We start from the raw sequence: 6,000 nt of genomic DNA on the forward strand, positions 1-6,000 counted from the left end.
CAGTTGGCGATACTCTTCGCCGACTTATGATTAGATTAGGATGCGCTAGATAGCCCATTGTCTTCTTTAGGGTCACATCCCAGTGTACATAGGATGTAGGGCCCACCTGTATTAGTTTATGGCTAACTTGCATTAGTTAGGACATATAGGGAGTCTTAAAACTCACAAATAAGTGTAACCTAACTAATCATATGCATTAAGTTGTTAACAATTAGTCGAGTCTAGTTGATTGAGTCTAGGATAGCAGTCTTAGATATGTTAGGCATTGTAGTTTAGAATAGGTGCGAGAACTACGTGGCCTTGATTCCTGTAGAGGAGGGATACGTAGGCGGCTTCGGATGAATATCAGACCATCAAAGATTCAGGCTGAAACAATTAGAGTCTTAATGTTTGTTGTTAGTGTTTTAGGGTTTGTGTTTGTGGTTATCATTGTTTCTTGCATAGGACCATGACAGTGTGTTTTCTTTCAGACTAAGATTATTTTCTTATTTGATTACTCACATGCTTAGCTGTAGCTCTCACATGTTTAGTTGTACTTCTTTACTATTGCTGATTATTACTTTTGCTATCTTCTACTGACATTTGCTTACTGTGCAAGTTTGTCTCTTTAGCTATAGATGTGCATGCGTATGTTTACCGCTTACTTAGATGTGATGAGTTAGGATTAAATGTGATGATTAGAGATTGGTAACAGGGTTATCTGGTATTAGATCAGCACTAGTCATGTACGCCTCTCTAGGAGACGGCGGATTCTAGTGATTCGTTCTAATGACAGATGACACTGATACCAACTCTCTTTAGGCATGGATGTTAGATGTGATGTGTGGAGACAGGTAGCAGGGTTATCCGATATCGGATTGGCTTTAGTTTTCTTCGCCTCCCTGAGAGACGGGGGATCTATTGCTCATTCCAATGTCTGGTGACACTGATACTGATCCTCCTTAGGACTTGGATGTTTTCTTTTCATTTACCCATCCCCGGGACATGCATGTTTAGGTAGATGTTTTCTCGGGGATATATGTTCTCATTTCATATGATTTTCACCCAAAAACTCTTCAAAGTTAATAAAAATGGCATTAGCGACCGAGTGCGCTCTGGCGAGTTGGATGCCTAACACCTTCCCAACTCGTAATCAGGCACGAACCTTTGTATCTCTAGTTATCCGTTGCAACAGAGTATCTTATGGGTTCCAGGGCCGACTTCCCTGGATGGCGACTCTTCTTTGTTTCATGTACGTCTTGACTCAGGGCATTGTCCTTGAATCAAGATGTATCACATGTACGCCATTACTCATGCTGTGAGGGCGCTTTATTTCGAGAGAGCCTTGGTAGGAGCTCTCCATCGTGTGGAGATCTAGAGGATGAGGGGATTTACTCCAGTATCTCTCGAATCGCGAGATCCATAAGGGGATGTTGCGGGCAAGTGGGAGATTGTTGGAGTTGTGCCAACCACATGGATTCTCGCCCAATTTATTTTGGATATATATTATTATAATAATAAAAAGATAGTACGAATAGAAAGGGAGAGACATAGGAAAGAGAGAAAGATAAGGAGAAGTAATAGGAGAAATATTAGAAAACAACTCTATCTCAATTAGGTAGCCCATGTTTTCTAGTTGGAGTTGCACCCCAAACCCTACGTAGAAAACTTCCAATGCCTTTTATTGATAAAGTTGGTTTCTTTAATTAAATTCCTACGTTAAATAATATTCTAATTTTTTCCAAGCCAATTAAGAGAGATAAATTAGAAGCCTTTTGTAAAAAGGAAAGCTTCTCTATATATTGAAGAATAAGGGGACATTTTAGAAACACTCTATCTTTCTTGGCTATAGAAAAATGTCCTAAATTGTTCTTTCTCTCTCTCTCTCTCTCTCTCTCTCTCTCTCTCTCTCTCTGTGTCTTCTAATTCCCACTTCTAGTTTTTCCAGTTCTTGAGAAAAATAAAAAAGCTCCATCAAAATACAATTGTTATTCACATATAAGGATCTGATTTAGATCTGATTCGAAAATAGAACAAGAGTTGTTCTATACCTTTGTGTAAAGATCAAAGGATCCCATCGGATCAACTTGCAGTGTCCGCGGCGAAAAGTTCGTTCGTGGCGATTCGGGGAGTAGATCAAGCAAACGATCTTCTTCGTGCTAACTTCTACAAATGTATGTTTTTATCTGTTTATTTTATCACTAAAATATAATCCAGTTCCTAGAAATCCTGGGTAAGGGCAAAATTAAAAAATTAATTATTATACTATGCGATTTTATTCCGCTACGTATAGCAATTTTGCCTGGGGGTTATACGACCCTTCTAACATTTGTACGGTAGAATCCACACATATCAGTCCTCTCATAAGTATGCGCTCCAAAATAATCCCTTTGAGCTTGTATCAAATTTGAAGGGAGTCCTTCCCTCCTATAACTGTCGAAGTACACGAGACTGCCAAATATGCACGGTGTACTGATACCCGAATAGATAGCAATGCAAACAACTCTGCGCCAAGAATCTTGATGTTCAATAGTATCTTTTGAAAATTCAATATCCACAAGAAGGTTCAAGAGATCTGACTTCCTATTATATGATCTCTCTATCTTATCCAAAAATACAGAATTAATAACACATCCCCCCCTTCCATATCCATGCCAGCTCCCCCAGATCAATTTCCCATTCTTTTTTAATTCCTTTTGCGCGAATTAGATTCATTGCTTGAGCGTAACAACATATCTTTGCTGCATACAATGAGTTTTTCACGTCATCAATTAGCTTTCCCTTATCCATGGGCTCATTGCTCAAGATATCACTAAAACTGAAATCTTTGAAAACTTTAGCAACCGCCACCCTTTTGTCCTATAACCCACTAAGAAACTTTGCATCCAATGATGTTGCAATGGTCGGAGTGGCAACTGATAGCTCAGCCACTTGTTGAACAGTCTGTTTACCAGGATACTTCATCCTGGTCGTGTCCAAAACCTTGTTATCAAATACTAGGGGTGTTCATTATTCAGTTAGAACCGAATTGGTTTGGTCGGTTCGATTAAGTTTTTTTCCTTTTCGGTTCGGTTTCAGTTATTTTTTTTGGAAATTCGGTTATTCGGTTTCGGTTTCGGTTATCTTGAAAAAAAATTTCGGTTAACCAAATAAACAAAATTATGATCAAAACCCTTATTGTTTTTTAAAAAAAGTGCTATAAGGGCACTCCGTAGGATGATCAGAACCGTCCATTTGATTGATCACAACTTAATTAGGTTGTGCTCAAAAAATCATTTCGATATGATGATCCTAGCCCTCTGATCCAAACCGAGAGTTTGCTTTTTCCCTCTTTTTCTCCCACTATTTGGTTATTTGGTTATAACAGAATAACCGCGTTTTTAATCGGTTTGGTTTCGGTTCTATTTTTAGAAATTTCAGTTCGGTTTCGGTTATCGAAATTTGATAGCTGAAATTATTTCGGTTATCAAATTTTGGTATATTCGGTTCGGTTATAACCGAACGACCATCCTATTTACCCATCGCCCTTATCATCCTTAGTTTCGAAGATTTCCGCCGCGATCCCAATCAAGAAGCTTAGAAGCACTCCTTTGTTCCAATCAGAGAAAACATGTTGCAACTCGTCATTGGAAAGCTTCCCAACCGATTTCAACAGATCATACGCTTCTGTGATCAATTGCATACAACAATGTTGAATCTCATAATGAACCATCTTAACGACATTACCCGAGCCTCCTTTGCCAATATATGTGACACAAGCGCCACTGCTTGGAACATAAGCCGTGACCATTCGAAGGATATTTTTGATTTGGTTGTAAACATCGAAGGACCCACCGGGCATTAAAGAAGGGCCGTTTCGGGTACCCTCTCAACCGCTAGAGACTCCCATATCAAGATAGAGTATACCCAATTTAGCCATCTCTTCTTCCCTTTTCTCAATGATTTCATACCACTCGTTGCTTCCATCAATTATACAATCACCATTCTCCATGTAAACAAAGAGTTCATTGATGGTTTGATCTACATCATTGACCAGGATTATACCACGAGGTTTTTTTATTGAGTTAAAAAGGATTCAGGATTACGAAAGCCTACAAGAGGTAGGTTTCCCTTGAGTTTTGCTTGTTTGACTGTCTCATCAACTTGGAAAAGGGTTCGGTTGTAGACAGAGATTTTGAAAGCTTTCTCGGCAATGTTGAGGGCGAGATTCTCGCCGATGACATCAAGTCCGACGAGGCCAACGCTTGAAACGTCAAAGGAGACAGTAGCCATAGTTTTTCTTATAAAAAAAATGAGATTATAAGGGGAGAAGGAAGCCAAATACTAATCCAGAATCCATAAAAAGATAACAAATATTAAAAAAAAGCAAATTTGTAAATGATTCTCATCAGAAAAAATGGGTGGGTTTTTTTAATCAGATTAGCCGAGGGAAAAAAACCTAGCAACAAACTTGAGAATCTCAGACAATAACTTGATGGGATTCTTCAATTAGATTCGTCTAAATGATCTTTATCAGGAAAAAATGGGTGGGCTTCTTGAATCAGATTAACTGAGGGGAAAGACATTTTGAAAATCCAAAAACATCAGAAACTATGAAAATCACTAAAATATCTGAAAAGTCAAAAGTTTTAGGAGTGTAGTTAGGACAGTTCGTTTCCGAACTACGTTGGTTTGATCCTCTCCCACGGGGTACGTAGGCAGCTTGGGATCTTTATCCCAAGGCCAGTCAAACATTTCAAAAAGAAATCATTCAAACCTTTAAAACAAAAAAAAATCTTTCAAATAAAACATTTTTAATAAACTTGTTTTCAAAAAGATTGTTAGCCCAAGGGTTCAACAAGTACTCCTATTGAATTGTTTTGATGATTAACAAACTAAATTTGTTTTAAAGGTTTTATACACTAATGATTTCCATTGGCAAAGTTATAATGTTCACAGTGTACCATCCTCAAGAGTGCATGACAAGGTTGAACTCAAGGTTGAACTCGAGGTTGAACTCAAGCACAAGAATGGCAAATCAACTCAAGCATCAATGGAGTTGAGTGAAGACATGTCAAAGCCTCTACAAGGTGCCAACAAGATTGAAGACCAAGTAAATTTAGAATGTAAATGGTCCTCAATGTTTAGTCTAGGTCTATGGCACAAAGGAGAGTTAAAATCAACCTAGATAGAATTTAATGGGTTTGTGAATGTTCATAGTGGTGTCTCAACATTGTTGGACCCTCATGACACTCCATTTATCTTGAAAAATCAAAGTTCCAAAAGCCCAAACAAAATCAGCAAAATATAAGGAAAATCTGCTGGCCGTAGGCTTCTCGGAACTCCGAGAATATTCTCGGAGCTCCGAGCTCGGAACTCCGAGAAAATTCTCGGAACTCCGAGAACTGTTCCAGGTTCAAAAAATAGCCGCTCGGAGCTCCGAGCCCGGAGTCCGAGACGACCGTTGGGGTGCGAATATTTTGTGATTTCTTGTCCCCTCTATTTATATGAACCTAGGGACTCTTGGGTTTCCTACCCAAGGACATTACAAAGATTTCAAGAGCACAAAAAGTCATTTGTTCTCCTTCTCTTGAAGATCTTCACTCTCCATCTCTCTCTTGTGCCATTTACCTTAGATTATTCTTGAGAGACCTTAGGACCTTCACTTGTTCAATCTTGTTCTTGTGAGAGTGAGTGAGCTTTACCTTAAATTAGCCTATCTAGAGGCAAGCAAGCTTTTTCATTTCATCTTCTTTGTATTTGGCACAAAGGGCGCCGTAGAAGACCCTTGGAGCGTAGAGCTCGATTTGTACAAGGCGGAAGGAACGCCATATTTAAGTTCCTTGGAGAAGATAGTGGAATCCTCAAGGAGAGTAACTTGAGAAGAGTGGAGTAGGTCTTGAGATAAGACCGAACCACTATAAAAATCTTGGTGTCAAAGCTTCTTTGCCTCTTCACCTCTTCTTGTGTGGTAAGTTTTCACTATTGCTTTGAATACTATTTTTGATTTCCTATTCAATCTAAAACTAGTGCAATCTAAGT

At 38.8% G+C, this 6,000-nt stretch overlaps 1 pseudogene; it reads right to left on the reverse strand.

The window, feature by feature from the left end:
• Nucleotides 1–2,288: 2,288 nt before the first annotated feature.
• LOC143885885 (6-phosphogluconate dehydrogenase, decarboxylating 1-like) lies at nucleotides 2,289–4,251 on the reverse strand (annotated as a pseudogene).
• Nucleotides 4,252–6,000: the final 1,749 nt, after the last annotated feature.

This window comes from Tasmannia lanceolata, unplaced genomic scaffold (assembly GCF_043159265.1).
Source record: "Tasmannia lanceolata isolate RefF3 unplaced genomic scaffold, GAP_Taslan_0.1 ptg000011l, whole genome shotgun sequence".
NCBI lineage: Eukaryota > Viridiplantae > Streptophyta > Magnoliopsida > Canellales > Winteraceae > Tasmannia > Tasmannia lanceolata.